Consider the following 24,565-nt stretch of genomic DNA (forward strand, 5'->3'; position numbering starts at 1 on the left):
GCCATATAATAATCAAAACTCTAAATGAAGGGTAGTCCTGCACAGTGGGGGCTCTCTTCCAGACCCTCCCACACATAAACACCTCTTTTCATGGGGAGACCCTTTTTTAGAGGGGGAAAAAAGTTGAAGTGGTTCTTTCTGACTCAGGCAGAAAAACAGCAGCAAATGATCTTGTAGGTGTAATTTTCTTTATTATAATACTGTTTGGCCAATGGCTCAGGCATATTTCTATCTAGCTCTTACATCTTAAATGAACCCATTTCTGTTATTCTGTGTTATTGCCATGAGGTTATGGGCAGGTGTAGTTTAAGAGATGAAGGGGAGGTCTGTTTTAGAATGGGTTAGGATTCAGTTGTAAAGGAGATAGAGAATGAGAGATAAGGAGAGGGGGACAAGGAAAAGGGGAAGAGATATATGTCCCAGAGGGACAAAGTACTGTCTCTGGATAGAGAGGAGACAGACATGGCACATAGGCAAATGGTGATTTATAAAGATAAAGGGGGAAACCCCAGGTTAAGATGAGGTACTTGATTTTGATTGGTCATGTTAATTGGGTGAGTCAAAGGGGCCTTCTGATTGCTGGACTTTGGTAGTCAGCCTCAGGAGGAAGTAATGGTCAAATAAAGAACTAGTGGTCCTTGATGGCTAGCTTTAGGAATGTAATCTAAGAGTTTTTAGAGGGGAAGGCCTGCCAGAGCCACCTGCTGTAATGGGCTAGTATCTCTTCACTAAATGCACAGAATAAAGAAAGAGTATTAAAAACTGCAAAGGAAAAAACTAAGTAACGTATAAAAGCAGACCTATTAGAATTACACCCGGCTTCTCAATGGAGACCCTAAAAGTCCAAAGGGCCCAGACAAATGTCCTTTAGGCTCTAAGAGAACACAGGTGTCAGCCCAGATGACTATACCCAGCAAAACTTTCAGTCACCATGGATGGAAAAACCAGGATATTCGCTGATGAAGTCAAATTTAAATAATATCTGTATACAAACCCTACAAAGAGGGAGAGGAAGAGTTGTGGGAGCCAGAGGGGTCAAGAACACCATGAGAAAATGGCCCGCAGAATCAACTAACCATGGCCCATAGGCTCTCGTAGAGACTGAACTGAGCAACAGAGAGCCCTATGGGACTGACCTAGGTCCTCTGCATAGATCTTATGGTTGCATAGCTTGATATTCCTGCGGGACTCCGAGCAGTGAAAGTGGGGGGGCTTTCTCTTACTCTTTTGCTTTTGGGACCCCTTTCCTCCAACTTGGGTATTTCATCCAGCCTTAATGTGAGCAGATGTGCCTAGTCTTATTGCAACTTGGTGTGTCATGTTTGGTTGATATCCATGGGAGGCTTTGCCCTTGTCTGAAGAGAAATGGGAGGAGTGGATCTGGGGGAGAGGGGGTCTTAGGGATATGAGGGAGGGGAAACTGGGTTGGGATGTAGTATATGAAAGAAGAATAAATTTAAAAAGTTTAATGGGCCTAAGGAAAGGAAGATTAAAGCAAAGCCGATGTTTGGGGGCTCCCTTATTGTCTGGCTTTTTTTTTTTCAGATATTGCTCAATTTCCCTTAGTTTAAGACAAGAGTTTTACTCTAGCTCAGGCTGGCCTCAAATTTGCAGTCATGCTCCTGCCTCAGCCTCCCTAGTATTGGGATTCAAGGCATGAGTCATGGTACCCAGCTGACTTTTGGGGTTAAAAGCATCTTTTCCTGGTGTGTTTCACGAGAATTGACTCCTCCTAGTTTTTGATTCTGTTTGTCTTCTTGAGCCTCAAAAGCTGTCTTTTCACACTTCTATCATTTTGACTCCAAGATGTTCTTCCCTGAGCTTGTATTTTCTGAGCCCTCTGCTGCAGGTGACCCATACCAGGGGCAGAGTCCTTCAGCGCTCTGCTGCAGGTGACCCATACCAGTGGCAGAGTCCTTCAGCCCTCTGCTGCAGGTGACCCATACCAGGGGCAGAGTCCTTCAGCCCTCTGCTGCAGGTGACCCATACCAGGGGCAGAGTCCTTCAGCGCCTGCTGCAGGTGACCCATACCAGGGGCAGAGTCCTTCAGCCCTCTGCTGCAGGTGACCCATACCAGGGGCAGAGTCCTTCAGCGCCTGCTGCAGGTGACCCATACCAGGGGCAGAGTCCTTCAGCGCCTGCTGCAGGTGACCCATACCAGGGGCAGAGTCCTTCAGCGCCTGCTTTCCATGCAGCACAGAGCCCTCCTGACATTGATGTTGCTCCCCTGCCTCAGGGACACTCTGCAAAGTCTGAAAGTGTTTTTGTTTGCTACAGTTAGAAAGCCTTACTATGAGCACCAAGTGGTTAAACACAAAGGATGCTGCTTACCCCACAATACACAGGCCAGCACCCCATAGTTATTGGTCATTGTCTGGACAAAGCATCACTATTGGTTAGGCAAGGAGTGTTGATTCAAGTGATTCCATGGTGTATTTGGTGCCCCCTTGCTTCTGCTCTGAGCACTGCAGTTGGAGGAGGGTCTGTGGAGGATGCTTTTGCCTGTTGTGGACCACCACCACCATAGAGGCAGCCCTTTGTCAGTCTCTCCAGTCTTCAGAAGATGGAGGGGAGTGTTCTGGGGACCTTCTAACTGGCAGCACAGACTAAATCAATTCATTTTAAGTCTTGTAAAGACCGATTTCTGGGAAACCAGTGGATGACAGTTGGAGCAGAACTCTTCTGCCCTTCATTTTGTTTTATTTCATTTTAATTAATGAAACACAAGAAAATACAATTCGGTCATCAAAAAGAATGAAACTGGAGATCGTTATATTAAGGGAAGTAAGCCAGGGGCAGAACATAGGTACTGTGTGATCTTACATACATGTGGATATCAATTGACTGCTTATAGCACAGCTATGGGTGCCAGAGGTTAGAGAAAGGACCAGAGGGATATAGGAAGTTCAGTGAATGGGAACTAAGTCCCAGTTGGAGCAGGACACTCAGAGAAGTAGTATACAGTAGGGGGACCAAAATGTTCTGCATATTTGAAAGTTTGTACCACAAAGGAATGATAAGTATCTAAGGGAACAGGCACTTGGTTCAAACATGAAATGCATTTATGTATGGAACATTAAAAGTACCACACCATTAATATGTACGTTCCTTATAGTTTTGTATATTAATTCAAATAGAAGCAAGAAAAATATATAAAAAAATCCTCATCAGTGCCATGGCCTCCCTCTGCCATCGCTCTCTATACATGTGGAACTGTTTTGATATCACAGTTGACCCAGCATACTGATAGTTCAACAATATTTCTTCCAAAAGGCATGGGGTAAGTGTCGGATGCTTCTAGACTCAGAATGGATGCATACAGACATGTGTGTGAGAGAGATAATAGACATATTGGTGAGAGAGAGAGACGGGAAGAGGTCTCTGAAATGATTTTACAGTAGTTTAAAGAGATCATCATTTGTTGGCTAAAAATAGAATACTCTAGAAAATGTGAAGAAAAGCACCTGTCCTACTGATTAAAAATTCTACCCATAAACAATGGCCTTGTCAACACTGTTGCCGTTTTATTTTATTGAAACTTATTTCTATGTAGCCTTTTCTGATCATGATTTCCCTGTCCTAACTTCTCCCAGATCCTCCATTTCTCTCCATTCATACAATCCCATGGCTTCTTTCTCTCCTTCAAAACAGGCAAACAAACAAAAAACAAAGCATACCACGAGAAACAAATAAACATGCAGACACACACAGATACACAAAACAGCCATAAAAACTCAAAATCAGAAACCTTAATTTATAGACAAAAGACCAGTAGAAATTTTTTAAAAAGCCCAAAGCATTATGAAAAGAAAAAAAAAACCTCCAAAAATACCACTGAGTTCATTTTTTGTTGGCCATCTACTGCTAGGCCTGGGGCCTGCCCTTGCGTGTGGTTTGCATCCCCAGTGAGACGCCTACAGAGAACTCATTTTCCCTCTGTGAGCAGTTGTCAATTGGAGATAGTTTCTGCTTAGGGATCCCACCTGGCTTAGATCCATGCCGGCCCTACGCATGTCTCTATTGGTCCATATGTCTATACTGCTCTGTCTGGAAGGCCTTGTTTCCTTAATGTCTTCCACCCGCTTTGGCTCTTACAGTGGCTCCCTGAGCCCCAAGCAGAGAGATTTGATGGAATCATTGCGTTTAGGACTGAGCCTTCCAAAGTCTCTCACTCGCTGCACATTGTCCGACTGTGGGTCTGTTTTAGTTACCATCTACTGAGGGAGGAAGCTTCTCTGATGAGGACTGAGACACTGATCTGATTCCTAGCCAGGTGTGGCCACTCTATTCATTTTACAGCTGCAATAGTTTGAGGATTCTCTTAGCTTGTTTGGAAGTGCTAGCCAGTCCTAGACGTCTCCAGAATATAGCTGAATATGGAGATTGTAGTATCTGGCAATGACTGTGGGACAACCTGAGAATGTGCTGGACAATGGGAAAATGCTCTCGATGATCCTAAAATGCTCTAGAAGGTGCAAGAATGCTCTAGAAGGTCTCAGAATGCTCTAAAAGGTCCAAGAATCCTCTAGAAGGTTGGAGAATGCTCTAGAAGGTTCAAGAATACTCTAGAAAGTCTGACAATTGATCTGGGTGATCTGAGAATGTTCTGGAAGGTCGAAGAATTTTGAAGGAACTTTTAGTGCTGCCTCCATGACTTTGTGACTTCTCTTATTGTTTCTTCATCTGGCTTTTCAGCCTGGGTTGCTTCTCAGTTCATCTGCTTCCATCCTTCTGCATTCCCTTCAAATTTTTATAATACTTACTTCTACCCTAAATGCAGTTTTTTCCCTCCTAAATGTAATGTGTTCTAGTTAAAAAGTAATTCTCACACTGGAACACAACTCTGGAAAAATGAGAACGGAATACCTTTTCTCTTCATATGGTAGGAAGCTTAACTCAAGTCCTATCATTATAGGCAGGCAGCATTTTCCCAGTGTCACATTAGAAAAGCCAGGTGGTGGTGGCGCACACCTTTAATCTCAGCACTCAGGAGGCAGAGGCAGGTGGATCTCTGTGAGTTCAAGGCCAGCCCTGTGTACAGAGCAAGTTCCAGGACGGGCTCCAAAGTTACACAGAGAAACCATGTCTCCAAAAAACAAACAAGCAAACAAACAAAGTGAACAAAGACCTTAAAAGCCACAGTCTAGTGAAACGAGAAAGGTCTTAGAAGGAAAATGCTAGCGTTGCACGAGCATCTGATGAGATGGGGTCGGTGTCTAAGACAGGTAAGAGCAGACGGTGACAGGCAGCTGAGTGCTGGATGAAAGACCAGGCCTGCACTTAGAGGAAAATGCAATTTCTTCTTCTGGAATGAAGATCAATTTGAGGAAATTATATAATGCTGAAAACCTAGTCAGTGTTTCAGAGAAGTAGTCAGGGCTTCTGAAAATAAATATACAGGTGGCCCTGAGGTTTTGTATGTCAAGCTGGCTGGGCCATGGTGCCCCTTATTAAGCAAACACTAGTCCAAATGTTACTGTGGAGGTGGTTCTCTAGAGGTGGTTAACTTTTAATTAACATTAAATGGGTGAACTTGTGTGAAGCACCTTGTTAGCCTGTGTTGGAGGTTGAACATGGACAGAACGGAGGCCGAGATTCCCCCCCCCCCTCCCCCCGTAAGAATCCTCTGAAGTGCAAGGCAGAAATCATGGCTGAGCGCGCATCCTGGGGTCCTGGGAAATTTGTACTCCAATGTGAAAATTCAGTTCCTCCTGACCCTGAAGCTCACCCATCTACCTACATGACTCAGGCTCTCCAGATACCACATCGTGGATGCTTATTTCCTGCATTAGCTCTCTCTCCATAGCCATGCCTCTATCTGCCATATTTTATTTTATTTTATTTTTTTGGTTTTTCGAGACAGGGTTTCTCTGTAGCTTTGGAGCCTGTCCTGGAACTCCCTTTGTAGACCAGCCTGGCCTTGAACTCACAGAGATCTGCCTGCCTCTGCCTCTCGAGTGCTGGGATTAAAGGCGTGCGCCACCACCGCCCGGCTATCTGCCATATTTTAATCTACACCTCTTTACTGGTATTTTTTCCAGAACACAACAGTTGGTAACTCAGTCTTCAATGCTGCCTTGGAAAGATGTAACCTGAGCCAACAAGAGCCTGACTGCTCAGTCTTTGTTTCCTGTCTCTGCATACTAATTAAGGTTCAAATGTTGCTCACACACAGCAGCCTGGGCTCGATCTGAATCTGTGGTTTGGATGTTAGGCTTTCCAAGGGATTTTTTTTTGTAGTTTATTAATTTTCATATGCAATGCCTTAGTCAGTTCAGACGTGAGAAAAACAAAAATATCATAGACTGGATGGCTTTATGAGAGAGGGAGCCCCAGACACAGGCTGAGTTCTTTTAAGGGACTTATGTTCAGGCGAAGCCAGGATTTCTGACTGGGCTGCAGAAAGGAATTCCAAACTGATACAGCACGAAGCAAAGCCGGAGTTTATGGGCCTGTATCCCTGGCTGACCTTGAACTCACAGAGCTCTGCATTCTCTGCCCAGCCAAGGGCTGGGATTAAAGACGTGTGTCACAACACCTGGCCCAAGGAAAGTTCTTTTTAAATGTTTATTTATTTTATTTATTTATGTAAGTGAATATTTTGCTTGCATGCATGTGTGCATACCATGGGCATGCCTGTTGGATCACCAAGAACCGAGATTACAGATCGTTGTGAGCCATGATGTATGTACTAGGAATCAAACCTGGGTTCCCTGCAAGAGAAACAAGGGTTATTAACCAGCATCTCTCCAGGCTTCCAAGAAGAGACTTATGTTTTTATTATGCATATTCAATTATTTATGTGTATGTGTGTGTGTGTGTGTGTGTGTGTGTGTGTGTGTGAGTGTGTGTGTGCCACAACACCAGAGGGGAGTTCAGAGCAGAACCTGAAGGAGTCACTTCCCTCCTTCCCTCCTTACCGTGAGGGTGGCAGGGGTTGAACTCAGGTCACCTGGCTTAGCAGTAAGTACCCTTATCTGCTGCGTCATCCCTTCAGACCAAGAAGAGATCTAATGTGTAGTGGCATTTCACTTGTATTTTAATAAATAAAACTTGCCTGAGGATCAGAGAGTAAAACAGTCACACTGGTCAGCCTTACAGACCAGGCAGTGGTAACACACACCTTTAATCCCAGCCCTAGAGAGGATTATATAATGGGAGGAAACAGCTCTCAGTCTCATTCTGAGATTCCTGGAAGCAGGATCACCATTTCAGACTGAGGTCAAGGTAAGAGCCAGTGGCTGGCTGCTTTGCTTTTCAGATCTTCAGGTTGAACCCAAGTTTCTTTCTCTGATCACTAATGTGTCTTTATGTAGGCATTAATAGGAAAAGAGGTGCTTAAGGAAAGAACAGTATGTACCTGAGTAGGTGTGGGCTTTTCAAGCTGATCACACCTGAGTGTCTTGGCAACAAAGGTGTACTATTTCAGCGGTTCATGAAGTTATGTTGTCTGAAAGCTTCCTGAAAATCGAGCCCTCCCATTTTCTCACTTTCTTTGTCAATAAGTCACAGGGAGTGTCCCAGTGTGATTGGATGAGATTACAAATTGATTACATAGACTTGTAGTCACAGGGCTGCACAGGGGGTTAAGACAAGTTTTCTCTATACATCAACTTTATAATATTGCTTGTGATATTTTCAGAAAATTTCATCCTTAAAGTCGGGAAACAAGAAAGGCCATACTTATTACAGCCTCTGGCATTTAAACACCTGGTCCCTGGTGTTTGGGGAGGTTTGAGTGGCATGGCTAGAGGACGTGTGTCACGGGGTGAGCATGGAGAGGAAAAAGCCTGGCCTGCTTTCAGTCTTCTTGCTCTGCTTACGCTTGGGTTCAAGGTGAGCCCTCTCAGCTTCCTGCTTACGCTTGGGTTCAAGGTGAGCCCTCTCAGCTTCCTGCTTACGCTTGGGTTCAAGGTGAGCCCTCTCAGCTTCCTGCTTACGCTTGGGTTCAAGGTGAGCCCTCTCAGCTTCCTGCTTACGCTTGGGTTCAAGGTGAGCCCTCTCAGCTTCCTGCTTACGCTTGGGTTCAAGGTGAGCCCTCTCAGCTTCCTGCTTACGCTTGGGTTCAAGGTGAGCCCTCTCAGCTTCCTGCTTACGCTTGGGTTCAAGGTGAGCCCTCTCAGCTTCCTGCTTACGCTTGGGTTCAAGGTGAGCCCTCTCAGCTTCCTGCTTACGCTTGGGTTCAAGGTGAGCCCTCTCAGCTTCCTGCTGCTGCCCCCATGCCTGCTGTCAGCTCCTCCCATCATGGATTTTAACCTCCAGGGACTGTGAGCCAAAATAGCCTGATTCTTCTGTACCTTAGCTTGATCGTGGGGCTCTACCACTACAACAAGAAGGTGACTAATACAGTCATAAATGCTTAGGACTTACACAGTTCATTGCTCTCTTACTATTGTTATTCGAAGGATCTCTTATAAAAGAAATATGGCTTTAACATAGACAATCTTTCTCACAAACTTTGTTGATTATGAGTCCCAGCTCTCAAGACTTCTGTCAGACTCCAGGATAAAGGGATCCTTTCTTTTGCCTCGTTGCCTTAATTTTTCGACCCTTTCTATCCTGCCTCATCTTAACAACAGAAATTTGTTTTTCAAAGTTCTGGATGCTGCCAATCCAAGATCAAGGTCTGGGTAGATCCACTGTCTGGTGAGGGGATTGTTTCCCAGATTACAGACAGTCTTCTTTCTTCCCCCTCTTCCAGGGCTGAGGATCGAACCCATACCTCAGCTACTGAGTTCTACCCCCAGCCTTCTCCTTGGATCTCTCTGTGCAGCTCGGTGGCTGCAGCTCTTTCCTAAGGTGTGCATTGTGCTGACAAAAGCTCCACCCTCGTGACCTAAGAGCCTCCTCCTAGCACCAGCACACTGGTGTTATTCTAATTTCAAAATACAAACTTTAGGAAATTACAAGCATTTAACTCAAGAATCACATATGTGAAGGGTTTAAGAAGGAAAATGCTGTGGGATAATCCTTCTGTATGCTGTGAATATGCATTACTCTCATTGGTTAATAAAGAACTGACTGGCCTACAGCTGGGCCCGAAGAGATTGTGCAGGAAAGCCACTAGGAGGATGCTGAGAAGGAGGGCAGAGTCTGGAGTCGCCAACCATGTGCAGAGAGAAGCAAGATGGGCATGCTGTCCTGAGAAAAAGGAACCAAGCTATATATCAAAGTGTAGATAAGAAATATGGGTTAATTTTAAATGTAAGAGTTAGTAACAAGTCTGAGCTATTGATGGAGCATTTGTAATTAAAAGAAGCCTCTGAGTGGTTATTTGTTAGTGCTGCTGGGGCAGGAGAACAACCCATAATTCACTGCATTGCCCATCAGGTCTGATCAGGGTGAGCATACACATCCTGACGTGCCTCCAGGCTACATGCCTGCTACCATCGTCGGGTAAAGCAGATTTCAGAGGAAAATTATCACCACGGGGAACGAAGGCTTTCTCTCAAGGAAAGATGGGCAGTCAAAAGGCTGTCCCAAGGCTTAATGTTGGTGTCTTTAATACTAGAACTTCAGGATACACAAAACCAAAGTGCTGGCAACATGCAGTGAAAAACAGGAAGCAATTATTGCCCTTTCAATATTTGATAGAACAAAGAGATTAAGCATATTAAACAGAAGATGCACTGTCCAACCAATCAACTTGATCTGGGGACATCTATAGAACATTCGAGCCAACAACAGCTTTCAAAGGTATTATTTTTAGTAAACAGGGAACATTCATCAAGACTGATTGTATGTTGGGCCATGCATGATACACGCATCAGTAAATTTAAAACTATTCAAATCTTTTAATCACAGCTGAACTAAGTGACAGATCACAGAACACTGGGAAATCCCCAAACATTTGAAGACTAAGGTGCTATAATAGCGAGAGCACAGTATAAAAAACTGTGGGGTATCTAAGTCAGTGCCGTGTGTGTGTGTGTGTGTGTGTGTGTGTGTGTGTGTGTGTGTGTGGAGACCCATCACAGGAGAGGGCTTCAGAGCAAGTTTCCTCTCACCCACATCAGCAGTTGTGCAGAATGCTACAGTCCAAGGCAGCATGGGGAACAAGGAAGACCAGGGCAGTGACGAGTGAATCGCTATCGGAGAGTCAGGACAGCATCGCCGGGATGCTCCTGAGACAAGCTCCTCTTCTGCTCATGGTGGTGATCATGGCAACTTCACACGTGTAATATCTAAAACGGACTGATTTGTAAACACCATGCAGCTGATAACACATCAGTTCGTCCCATTGAAGTTCTTGTACTACTGGGTGGTACTGCGTATGTGGGTGCTCTGGGGACCTGGAAGGCCCCAGCTGCTGATGGTTGCGTTCTGTTGACAGTCCCTTTCCCTTGTTCCTAGCAAGTTATGAAAACCCTTTTTATTTCTGATGTAGAACTTTGTTAAGCTCTCTCAGAGGATGGCATAGATTCCAAGGATATTCCACTTGACTGCATACCCAGAATGTTTCTCTTTGTATTTCTTTTTCATGTTAGAGTTAATGAGTAATGTGTGGCAGAGAATATAAGCTTCCAATGGCCAATGCTGTTTTAACACATACAACTACTTAAAACGTTAGTCTAAGGGTTTCTGAATCAGCTGTCAAATAGAGAGTCAGTGAACATTGCCTCCTGCTTACATTAGCTTTCATACTATATCACTTTTCTGTTTTCTTGGCTGTTACTGTAAGCCTTAGGGTAGATTAATTATGGTGGAATCTCTGTACTATGGATTATTTTGAGTCTGGTTTATTTCACTCAGTACAACGTTGGTATATTTTTTAATCGTTGTAGCTTGCCGCTTGCCTTTTTTATATTGTTTTCCATTGCATGAAGCCACAATTGTGTATTCTGCCACAGATGGACACTTTGATTGTTTCCATGTTTATGTCAATTTAAAATAGCACCAAGCTGGGCTTTAGCAGCTGTTCAGCTGCAAGGATGTACTGCTTCTCAAAGGTGTGAGTTGTGATGCCCCGGGTCACAGCAATGAATGAGGGGCACCCTGGGTTTCTGGTACCTCATGATGTACCTGTATTCCTTCTCTCCACATTTATACCTTAGATCACGTGTTTCCAACAGTAGCTGTGTGGGAGAGGGACAGAAACAAGCAAACAAGAGATACTTGTTTATTAGTATGATTTACAGGCTGTGGTCCTTCCAATCCAACAATGGCTGCACATGAATAGTAGGTCCAAGAGTCCACAAGGCTGGATGTCTCATGTAGTCTTTAGTACACACTGAACTGGAAGAAGTAGGCTCTACTGCCAGTGAGGAAACAAGCTTGCTAGAGAGGTGAGTGCAAGCAGGCAAAGAGCAAAAGCTTCCGTCTTCCACGCCCTTATATAGGCTTCCAGCAGAAGGCATGGCCCAGATTTAAAGATCTGGCTTAAAGTGATGTCTTCGCAGCTTAAAGTTCTGGATCAAAAGTGGATCTTCCTACTTTAAATAAAGCAAAAATACCTCAATGGTGTGACCATCCATTTGGGGGGGGGGGTAGTTAATTCCAGATATAGTCAAGTTGAAAACTGATAGCCATCACAGACTGATACAGTGATATTTGGTGATCTTAAAGTAGTAATCCCGTCATACTCTCTTAAATCTACCTCCAAGTAGAGACCCCTGATAGCTGCTTACAATGGCTAACTGAAATGTTGCTGGCACAATACAGACACACATTTCTGGAAATGCAGAGTATAAGGCATACATAAATTCCATTTATTTTCAGTATATATTGTGAACACCCAAACCCTTACTAGAATTAAGTTAAGGCTGATTTCTCCTTCCTACAACAATAGGAATTATTCAGAGAGAATTTAGATGGAGGATGTGTGGCTGCAGGGAAGGTCTAGGAAGGTCTCTGCAGATAGCAGTAATATTGGAAGCAGAAGAGTGTATGGTTAAAGATGTGCTGGCTGAACGGAGGTCTTGTATGTTTTGTCTTCTGATCTGTCCTCTCTGCTAGGAAAGGACCCTGGCTTACAGACATAAGGAATAAATACCTTTTAGTGGAAGTCAAGCCTCTGAAATTAACTGACAGAAGCTGACTGCCCAACACCCACATGTAGGCATAGTGAAAGCCAAAATCCAGATCATCAGAGCCCTTGAGCAGAGACAGGCATCACAGGCACCTTTAGATCAGATAGCAAGGCCCTCAGTAATCACTTGCCGCGCTGATGAAGTGCTGTAAAGGTAAAGAAAAAAGAAACCCTTCACAGGTCTCTTGTCTTGCTCACTTCTGCCCCCTGATGGTGGGACTGGGTTAACAGTCGAGCTCTCCTGGGTTTGACATGCTGTAGTTTTCCCATCCACCACTCAACACAATTGGATATTTTTTGATAAAGAAGACCTCTATTCAGGGAGGATTGCTGCTCCTCTGTCATTTCAGATGGTTTCAGGAATGCTGGAGCATGACAGAAGGAACACAGGAGAGTTTTAAAAATTAGTATTTATGACTTGGCATAACATGGAGGTGAGGGAGTAAAATAACAAAGTGGTTGACCAGTTGTATGGTGGGAAGGCTTGCTCTTGTGTATCTGGGCAAGTGATAGAAATGGCAGCCAGTGGTTGTTGTGTCGGTCTTGGAGAGAGCTGGGTCATGAGTAGAGACTTTGAAGATGCATAGAATTAAAGAAGGCAAATAAAAATATTGTTTCTCTTTCTGTGCTTCTCCTAAGATGCTGGTCATGAATGAGGGCCCAGAATGTGAGAATCACCCACAGCAGGGCGGTGTAACCCTCAGATCTGAATGTAAATCTGGCCTGGCTGTGTAAGGAGTAGGGGAGACCCCACTTGCACACAGAACTCTTAGAGAAGGCTGAAAGGTGGTGTGTTGCCTTGGGTTGAGGCTTGGGTGAACTACTGACTCTGTATAAATGCTTCACAGTGTTGAGCATTGTTCTGTGATGGACAAGATACGGCTCAAGGCCACAGAAGTGGTTGAAGCAGCAGTGTGGGTCTGTAACTTCTTTCCATGTCCTGGGGCTCAAACCCAGAGGCTTACGCATGTCCAGTAGGTCCTGTATCACTGACACATCCCAGCCCTCTAACTATTTTAGATTCTGCAAGCAATTTCAGGCTTGGGATAAATATCAATGGAAATACAAGTAGTACAGATTTTCCATAACAAATTATTCTTGAGAAATCCTATTTAACCCAATGTGATTGAATAGAATTGTATTAATTTTGAGAATTGTTTTCTGTGTCTCTGAAACCTATTTTCCCTATCTGCTGAATTGGTGTTGCCACCACAGGCAGACAGTGGGCGTGAGTTAGCCAGGCTGTGATCTAGGCATTTCCAGTTTAGACATCAGTCTTCAAGCAGAGAACTAAGATGTTTGTTGTTGATGTCTTTCTTTGTGTTTTTCTTCAACTCTCTGAAATTAAGTTGGAATAAAATGGGCTTTTAAAGAACAATTTATTTGGGGAATGAAGATAGCATTTTTTGATTTCTCAAACCAATTTCAACCCCTGTTATTTATCCTTTAAAAAAATCACTCTTTGGCCTTTTCTCATCCCAGCTTTTATGTCCTCCCAGAGACAGGCCAGAGAGGGGAAAGAAGATACATTTTTAAAAGCTATTATATTGCTCATTCTCAGTGAATATTTAGAGATGAGATCAGAGTTATAAGACAGTCTGTTTATTACTTATATGATTTTATAAATGATTGTACATTTTGATTAGTGGCAGCCTGCCCCTGTTCTCATGGTATTGTATAATAACAAGTGCCCCTTCTACACAGTGTCCCATAAGAATCAGAGAAAGGGCTAGCGAGATGGTCAGTGGGTAAAAGTGCTTGTCACTAAGCCTGATGATCCGAGTTCAATTACCAGAACCCACAAGGTGGAAGGAGAGAATTGGCTTCCCAAAGTATCCTATGACCTTCACATGAGCGCATGCTTGAACACACACACACACATGCACACACACACACACACCACACACACACAGGAGGGGGAGTATTGTAAATTTGAAATAAAAAGCAAGGGAGGACTCAAGTTAGATGTTATGTTGGGATCTGAATTTGATAATTTATCTGAGTTCACTAAGATTATCACTGAGCAGCATATGAATTCTCTTTGTAAACTCTCACGGGCTTTATTTCTTAAAGCGGTTTTCAGTTCTCATATGCTCTCTCCTTACGTTCACCTTTCCCTGCTAATAGCATTTTGCAGGTGTGTGGTTCTTGTGTTACAGCTGTAATAAACAAATATGGGAGAATATTATTACCAAGGCCAAGTGTTCATATCTGGGTTCACCCTTAAGCCACAGGGGTTGTGACATAATTATGCCTATGGGTAATTACAGCTTTATCTAGAGGAAAGCTACTTACAGCTTCATCCAGGGGAAAGCTGCTTCCTAAAGATGCCCCTGCCTCCCTCCACTCTTCCCACCTCCCCAACCTGGCCAGTCACTGATCTCTTTTTGAATTCAGTTTCAATATTCCAGAATTTTCTATGACTGGAAACATAGGATTAGAACATTTTTGCCTTGTCTTTTTCTACTCATTAACATTAATCTGAGGTTCTTCTGTGTGTTTTCTGTGGCTTCTTTAGCTGATGACTAAATCTCACTGTACAGAGATAACCACGTGCATATCCACCCATCTGTTTAAGGACCCCTCCTAATTTTGGCCATTTTATTCTTTTGATAATGGCATCTAGAATCTGCCTATCATGGATGGCTCAACAATTTCTCCACAAGGATGCCTAAGTAGTACTTCCTGGGGACTGGGAATGCTATGTATTTATTTTTTCTGATAGCATCAAACCTTTGCAGAAGGTCCTAGATTAAGGGTATTACAATAACAAATCATTCGAAATGTAACTAACCCCTCTGAAAAAGGAAGCCGAAGGCCATTTGATCACAATGAGAAAGAAGTTCACAGTGTCATGGCCACAAGACAAGAAGAGCAGGCAGGAGGATCCTTTTTCAAAGACAGAAGCTTAGAAGCAGGGAGCAGGTGTCTCTGGGGCCTCTAACCATTGTGTAGTCCTCCCTGGACTCCGATTTCATGAAACTGGAGGGGCTTCTGGCCTTGAGAGCCATGAGAGATGTGTGCGGCTTCATGGCCCTGGTTTGTGGCAGTTGGTTATCACAGTCCTTGGGGACCAGTTCCCTGCCTCTGTGTGGTTGGGATCTATTTATCAATTGTTACTCGGGGATTCACTGGAACAGAGGCTACTGCTTTTCATCCCAGTGTCTGAGCGTGGATCCTGGGCAGAAGGAAGCTGGTGAGAGAAGAGCTGGAGGTGCAAGGTCCTCCTTGATGTAGGACTGGACTGCTAATGCTGGCCTCAGTCTTGGGGGCAGCACATCCCAAAATACCCACTTAGTGTTTAATCTGTTGTGCACACTCAAGGAATTTTGCAGTTATATAGAAATACTGTGCTGTAATTCTTTGTCTGATGAATTATTTTCTAACATTATTCTTGGTTCAACTTTCAACATTCAATCTGAGAATTGCAGTGTTGTTGCTGAGGCAGGGCCTGGGAGCCCTAGGGGGATATTCTCACATCATGTGTTCCAGGCGGGGGAGCCCTAGGGGGGTATTCTCACATTATGTGTTCCAGGCGGGGGAGCCCTAGGGGGATATTCTCACATTCTGTGTTCTAGGCTTTTTCTTTTGGGCCACCAACCAGCTCCCAAATGATGATGTGGAGACTTCTTATTAATCATGGACGCTTGAACTAGCTCAGGCTCATTTCTGGCTAGTTCTTTAATTTAAATTTCTCTTTCTCTAGCTTTTGCCTCGGGAGTTGTTCACTTTCTTTTTGTTCTCTTACTTTCACTGCTCACTGGTGGCTGCCTGACTTCTTGCCCCATGTGTCCCTCTCTTTCTCTTCTCTTTTCTCTCCTCCTTTCTTCTCTCTCTAGCCTAGATTTCTTCTCCTATTTATTCTCTCTGCTCTGCATCCCTGCCTATCCTTTCTTCCTAACTATTGGCCGTTCATCTCTGTATTAGACCAATCAGGTGCCTTAGGCAGGCAAGGTGAAACAAATGCAACACATCTGTACATAATTAAACACACATCCTTACATCATTAAAGGAATGCAGCATAAACAAATGAAACACACCTTTATACAGCTAAAGTAATATTCCACAGCATAAACAAATGAAACACACCTTTATACAGCTAAAGTAATATTCCACAGCATAAACAAATGAAACACACCTTTATACAGCTAAAGTAATATTCCACAGCATAAACAAACATTTATACATCTTTGCCCAGTTAAAATAATATTCACAACACACATGAATATGTAAGAAATAATATTCCACAACACATATAAATATATAAGAAATAATATTCCACAACACATATAAATATGTAAGAAATAATATTCCACAACACACACAAATATGTAAGGGTGTCTAGGATGAAAAATCCCATAAAGTGACTTTCTCTTTGCTTGTGACGAAAGAAGCATAGATAGAAAACTGACTTAAAAGGCAATAAAGGTTGTGTTAAAAATAGACACAGGAAGGAGGGAAATGAAAGGCCGAACCATTTCCTGAGCACTGAGGGAGAAGCATAGACCTGGCCCTCACCTGGGGCAGGATCATGGTCGATGGTCTGTTACATCATCTGAATGAATTATTGGATGAACAGCCTGAGTCCAGCGAGTGGACACAAAGATGAAAGTTTGCCTTAGGGTGGGGACATCCCTGGCAGCATCCTTGGTATCAGTTCTTATAAGGAAACTGTCAACTTTATCCTGTTTTATTGATCTGAAAAGTGGTAGAAAATGCCAAGGAAAGAAATTAAGTAGAACATGATTCCAGCTTTAGCTCATAAAAGGCAGGGCGGTGAGAAGAAGCTGCTCCCTCTGAACACAATGCAAAGCACTGCTGATCAGCCCATGCAGTTCATGACTGGTCTAATATAGAGCTGAATGGATAGCGAGGCATGAGAAAGATTAGGCTGGCAGAGAGAATTAATGGAAGGAACAAGAAAAGGAGGAGAGGAGGACTCAGGGTCCAGCCACACAACGGACACAGAATAAGAATAAAAGAAAAGATATAGAAAGGAGAGAAAAGAAATAGAGAAAGGTAAAAGCTCAGAGGAAAAAGGTAGATAGGATAATTTGAGTTAAGGAAAGCCGGCAGGAAGCAATCAAGCTAAGGCTGAGCATTTATAAGAAATAATAAGCCTCTGGGTATTTATTTGCCCCCAAAGAGCAAAAGAACTAACTAGTAAGATTAACCAACCACATTTTGGGTACCAACGGTGGGACTCTTGAATTTCCATAGGGCCTGAGAAAGCTTAAAAACAAAACAAAAAATTGGATATGGCTTCTTAAAAAAACTCTGCTATACAGAAACAGCCCTTTCACACTAAGTAAAAAACCCATCACAGCACAGTCACGGGAATTCTGGAGCTCCGGGGGGCTGAATTCAGTTCCTGGTCATGCTGCCCTGACCCAGCTGCAGGCTTTAGGCTTGGCTCTCACGAACTGAAAACTGAGAAGTGGACAGAGCTGGCCAACAGCGCAGTACAGAAAACCCAGCTGTAGCGTCGTCTCTTAAGGTTTGCACACAGTCAAAAAAAGACTAGAAATTCCCTCAGTAAAAGAGGTGCAGATGTAAAAGGCTCTCAACAGATTCCAGTGTGTTTTACAGTGTGCACAGGTGTAGGAAAGAAAGCATATTGCTATTGACAGTCATAGAAAGAAATAGTTTAAAAAATAGTGAAGTAAAATCTTGAAAGAAAGAAGTAAAGTAATATAAAAAGAATAAGCCACACGACAATGGGAGATACACAGAGAGTCTGTTATTGTGTTGATTTTGAACTTTTTGATTGTTGATAAGCAAACAAATGACAGTTGCTAAGAGACATGGGATTGAACGGACTGCTGAAATAAACCAGCCTAGATATTTAAAAAACATTAACTTTTATATAAAAATATGCTTTAGAGAAGAGGTTTTGCTTTGGTTCCACAGGAAACAAGAGGCTGTGGATTAATTCCAGGTTAATATGGATCAAATTGGATCAAGGGAGACCTCTTGAAACTTGATAGGTGATATCTATCAACAAAGGTTATACCTGGCCTTGTCAGGACTTGGTCATTATCTCAACTTTTCTCGGGGACCCCTAAAGATGCCTTTGCCCACAGACAACAGGAAGCAGTCTAGAGAAAATGATGCCCAAATTCCCAAAAATGGTACAAGTGGCTGTTGGTTATCTGGTGGGGTACGGATGTTTGTTATCATTTAGGGGAATATAGTATATTGATAGAAATGAAAAGTTATTTTTGTTACACTGTGTACATATTCCTACTCTTGTTTAAGACATTGTGCCTGTGCAGTTCATTTAAAAATGTAAGGTAAAATTCTAGTTTTTGAAAGTTCTTATAAACTATTTAAGATAATCAAGTAATATAGGTTAGTAGTTAGTCATCTATAACAATTAGATTTGTAGATATACTTGGCATGTTTTCAAGATCAGGCAGAGTTGTATTTTAGATAGATAGATGATCTTCAATATCCTTTTTTTTTTTCACAAATTCATACTGTTTTAAGTACCAAAAACTTACAGTGAGTTTTGGATGAGAAAATAAATCCCTCCCATTTTCCATTCATATTTCCTCCTTGGAAGTGTTTTACCTAGTCCTGCCTGACATTTTGTATGTAAACATACATTTTAAAGTAAGCTTATTTTCCATGATAATATTTGTGTAACTTTAAGATTTTAATTTCTTCACCCACATGGGTAGAATTAATATTCTTGTGATGGTGTCCTACCATTGAAGGTGGGATTACCTTGTCATTAAGCTTTCTTTAATATATTTCAATAAAGGTGTTCATTACCTATAGGTAAATATAGCTGCATATTCTTCCATTGTTTTTCTAAACAATAGTTATTTGTGTATCACATGGACTATATTTGTTATTGGTATGAGAAATACCAATATTTGAAATTGTTCTCATTGCCAAACTACTATTTATTCAGATAATTGAAAGACCTTAGGTAATTGAGTTCATCACACCCTTCAATACCTGGCACTTCTATTTCTCACAGACTACCCTTCAGTCTCTGGGTCCTAAGCCTCATCCTTCATCTCCTTCAGTTGACAACTACTTAGTGTTCACATAATGTTCCCCTGTAACAACCTTATCTTTCCTGTAATAGCTGTGTTAATGCTTTTTCCAGTTCTGAAACTTTATTTGCTCTATCTTAATAGCTAGAGCCGCTATAGGAAGATGAGATAGAAGACAGATGATGGAGTGACCCTTAGGAATGTTTCTAAATTGTAGCCAATAAACTTAATATTTTATAATCATATGTTGGATAGTTTTATGACAACTTGGTATTGGCTAGAGTTGTCTGGAGGGAGGGAATGTCAATTGAGGAAACACCTGCATAAGATCTGGCTGTAGGGCATTTTCTTAACTAGTGACTGATGTGGGAGGGCCCCGTCCATGGCTGGTGGGACCAACCCTAGGCTGTTGGTCCTGGGTTCTATAAAAAGGCAGACTGAGCAAATCATGGGGTGCAAGCCAGTAAGCACCACCCCTCCATGGCCTCTGCATTAGGTCCTGCCTCCAGGTTTCTACCCTGTTTGAGTTCCTGCTGTGACCCCCATTGATGATGAACATTTGATGTGGGAGTGTCATATATCAATCTGTTGATTTCATTGGCTAAGTAATAAACAAACTGCTTGGGCTCATAGCTTAGAACATAGGTGGGTGGAGTAAACAGAACAGAATGCTGGGAGGAAGAGGAAGTGAGCTCAGACTCAACAGCTCTCCTCTCGGGGGCAGACGCCTCAGAGAGACACCATGCTCCCATCTCCAGGGCGGACGCGAGAGCTCTGCTCTCTGAGACAGACGCGATTCAGCTTCAGCTCTGACCCAGAATGGACATAGGCTAGAATCTTCCCGGTAAGACTGGTGCTCACTAAGACCGGTGCTCACAGATTATTAGAGATGGGTTGATCCGGATATCAGAATTAGCCATTAAGGACTAGAGCTAAAGGGCCAAGCAGTGTTTAAAAGAATACAGTTTCAGGGCTGGAGAGATGGCTCAGTGGTTAAGAGCATTGCCTGCTCTTCCAAAGGTCCTGAGTTCAATTCCCAGCAACCACATGGTGGCTCACAACCATCTGTAATGAGATTTAGTGCCCTCTTCTGGCCTGCGGACACACACAGACAGAATATTGTATACATAATAAATAAATAAATATTAAAAAAAAAGAATACAGTTTCCTATTACAACAGATGGCGCCCAGACGTGATGGGCTAAATCCACTTAAACCTGAGAGAGCTTAATTTTAAACAGAGAAAAAACAGAGTTTAACACAGATTTTTGCTGTTTGTTGGTGGCGTGCTGTAGAGAGATTTCCTGATTCGGCAACAGCAGCAGAAAAAAAGCTGCGTCATTTTAAAGTGCAGCTTCTTGGGGCTGTGCTGCCAGCATGAACTCTGGCTTTAAAGCATTTCAATGGATTTTATGGGACTGGATGTTTCTGTTCCCGCTTGGGATTGGAAGGAGAGTGCTCTGAGACCGTGCTGATGGCTCTCGGCGCTCCCCGCCTGCACCTGGGCAGACAGCAGAATCAGGCTTAGGCAGGTGGAAGAGCATGGCGGATTCCTGCCAACATATAGAGACATGTTTTCAGACTGCACAGTGCTCTGCGTGTCAGATTTGGCTGTAACTTGGATGAAAAGAGTTTCTGTGCTGCACACTCAGTCTCAGAGTTAAACTGCTGACTGCGGTACCAATGTGGACTGCTGTGTGCCTGGAACTGTGCTCAGCTCAGGGGCACCAAATGGATCTGAGACAGGAGTGGCTGCTCCATGCTGAACTGTGCTGACCTCAGGCTGGAACTGCCGTAATTACCATAATAATAGTGCACTTAAGGTTTAGACTTGGCAGTAAACAGGCAGTACCATATTACCCCTACGTGGTGCAACTTAAGTTTTTAAGAACTGCTTAACATTTTAAGAAATGCTCCTGGATAGTAAAAAAATGTTACAGATTCACAATAAAACAGATTCAGACATAAAAGACCACACTGTTGAATGAATGTGCATAGGCTTGAGAGAGAGAAGAAAAAAAAAATAGAGAGAATAAAGTTAATGGTTCAAAAAAAAAGGGTAAAGTCTTTAAAGAGACAGGATACAGATAGTTAAGAGATTAAAAGAAATAAAGAAAAATAAGCCATGTAAAAATGGAAAATTCACAGAGAGTCTGGATTATGTACATTGTGTTTTCTTTAAAATTTTTGACTGTAAAGGAGCTAAGTACAGAGAGACATTTCATTACATGGGCTGCCAAGCTAAACCAGAATGGATATAAGGGTATTACGATTTCAAAATTTGGGTCTAAGGATATGATGCTTTGGAAAGGGTCTTCTTTTGTTTTCACAGAGGACCAGACCCTGTGGATTTCTTCTATTCCAATTTGGTATGATAGACCACACCCTCCTGAAAGGTTGTTGTGAACACCCTCAGAAAATTGCTTTGCTCAACTGCCAACTGAGATGAAACTAGCACACAGGTTATACCATGAAAGACCTAATTAACGACGCCCCCATTCAGCAGGAAGCAGTTTGGAGAGAAAAAACTGTGCCCATGTTCCCAAATATTGTTTATAAACTTTTTACATTTAAAGGGGGAAATGATATAGGTATGAATAATTTGCATTGGTATGGATTTTAAGGTCAATTTTGTTATATGTATATGTATTTCTTGATCTTGATTAAGGTATTGTGATTGTGTAGTTCATTTAAAAATGTACTGTATAATAGGAAATAGAGGTTGCTAATGGATAATCATCGATGATAGTAAAGTTTGTAGTCATGTTACTTAGATTTTCTAGATATATAGAAATACATTTCAGTTAGATAGACATTCTTAATATCTTTCAAAGACTGCAGAATGTGGCATTTAAACTATTTTAATAACTTAGGACTTTTCATGACAATGAGACACTCTGCTCCTGGCAGCACCAATCTACTTCAAGAAGAAGATGGGCATCGAAGAGGATCCTTATGGAGTTTGATAGCCATTTGGGCAAGAAACTGCTCTTGCCTGAACTGCTGCATAAACTGGACAAAGACAACCCGCAGAGAGAGGACTGCTGAACTTGCCTAAAGGTGAGATGATCTTTCGGGGTTCCTGACTCATGAAAGAGTCTGCGAGACATTCTGCAGGATACAGCAGAAAGTGACTGAACTGTCTTTGGAATTTCCTGCTTGATGAAAATGTCTGCTGGATACTATGGGCCTGAAGGCTGAAGATGGATGCCCCAATGGTACAAAAGAACTTTGGGGTGACTGTCCAGGCAGCGAGATGTCTCTGTCATTTCTAGAGTTTTCTTATTTCTTGTTTACTTAGATAGTATTATATCCTTCTGGAGTCTTTGATGGAGTTGAAGAATGAATAGATAGTTATAGTTTTCCTTAGTTATGATAAAAGATAAAATAGATATAAATATTGTAACTGTAATTCTTGCTTGATAACTGTTTTGCTATATGTAATTTTGCTATGTTAAAGTTAAAGCCTTCCTTTTTTTGTTTAAACAGAAAAAGGGAATTGATGGGGGAGTGTCATATATCAATCTGTTGATTTCATTGGTTAAGCAATAAAGAAACTGCTTGGCCCTCATAGGTTAAAACATAGGTGGGCAGAGAAAACAGAACGGAAGGCTGGGAGAAAGAAGCTGAGTCAAGGAGTCGCCATGATTCTCCCACTCCAGACAGACGCAGGTTAAGATCATTCCTGGTAAGCCAGCTGGTGGGCTACAGCAGATTATTAGAAATGGGCTAGTCCAGGTGCAAGAGCTAGCCTAGAAGAGGCTAGATAGAAATGGGCCAAGCGATGTTTAAAAGAATACAGTTTCCATGTAATTATTTCAGGTATAAAGCTAGCTGGGTGGCGGGAAGCAGCCCCGCCGCTCCTTATTACAACAATGAACATTGATGTGGAAGTGTTAGACAAATAAACCCTTTCCTTCTCAACTTGCCTTTTGGTCATGGTGTTTCATCACAGCAATAAAAACCCTGACTAAGATAAACCACGTGTGAGATTTGGTCCAGGATTTTATATGATAAAATTATGTTTTATTTATGTGATGACATCTTTTCCTAGGAGCTAAAAGTTATCAAACATATAATGTTGTATTACATTGAATACTTTCTTATGTCCTCAGAAATGACTACATAACTTGTATCTTCATTTTGCTACTATGGTAAATGGCATGGTCGATTTTTAACTGCTTAGTTTTCACTGCCTTTCTACCGCTTGATCCTGGCCTGAAGATAGGCTATTGATTGGATTTGTCTTCTGAGTGTCTGTTTAGTATTTTCATACCTACATTTGTGACTTTGATGATATATTCCATTTGCTTTATTATCCCTATTTTGTTATTACTTCTGTTATCAATTATAAGTTCATATCAGATTAGAATTCCTGTTCTTTAGACTTCCTGACTATGAAGTCACCTGGACCCATTATTTCCCTTGAGGGAAGACTATTGACTCCATTGTTTAATGGCTTCATGTCCATTCATAAAGGTTTTTTAAAAAGTAAAATTTGATAGGTTATATTTTTCTTAGAATCCTAAATTTCAGCTAAGTTTTCAAATTTATTGATGGCATTTCACAGTTTTTTAAAAGAAAAAAACACTGAGTTGGACAGATGGTGTTTATGCTAAATAGATTATAAATTTTACAAAGGCTATAATTCCAAGTGTGGAATCTTACTAAAGTGTAATGAATTATATATTTATATGTAAGCTATATATAAGCATATGTATATATATATATATTTATTTTGTGTATTTTTTGTTTGTAAAATTATTTCTTATGAAAAGTAGTATTAAGTTATTAAGAATGAATAGCTTTTCCCATTTCTCTTAAACCATAATGTACAGAGCCTGGTCAAATGATGTGTTACTGAACTATACTTCCTAGCACAGGACAGGGACTGTGCTGTGCCAAGAACATAGTCAGTCATGGCAATGCCTGCTATTTCCTTTCTCGTGCTTTGCTTCATTTGATTCATCGCCAGTTTTATTTTATTCTTCCACTTAAAATTCACAAAGATTGATTGTGATTATAAAGTCATTTTAGGGCAACAGTTTGCCATGGACTATTTGAGTTCACCCATAGTAGAATCAGACCTGACTCCTTCTCCAGACCCTGAGGTGCCTTAGGCCACAGCCTTGCTCTAGGCTTGCATCTCAGCAGGCCTGAGTCATTCACCAAGGAGCAGTTCAGGGATCAGGCTCTCATATGCCTTGCTGAAATTTTAGCCGTGTGATATTGAGAGACTACCTATGTTGATTTTGCATACAACAAATAGAGTTAAACAACATTATTAATTTCCAAGGCTTCTTTTATGTGGTTTTATTAAAAGACTGTGGTCTGTATTCCCAGGTAGCTCTTTTGAAATCTCTTTAATGTCAGGCCACACACAAGGACATTCAATGACATTTAGCCACACTCCTCTTGTTTGTTTTTCTTTAATAGACAACGTTTTAGGTCGGTTTTAGACTTGCCGAAAACATGGTTCCCGTAGACCTCCCTTCACCTGAGTAATATCTTATTAAGATAAGATTTAATA

This window comes from Microtus oregoni, unplaced genomic scaffold (genome assembly GCF_018167655.1).
Source record: "Microtus oregoni isolate MIOR12 unplaced genomic scaffold, Mior012 000010F_ref0000083, whole genome shotgun sequence".
Lineage (NCBI taxonomy): Eukaryota > Metazoa > Chordata > Mammalia > Rodentia > Cricetidae > Microtus > Microtus oregoni.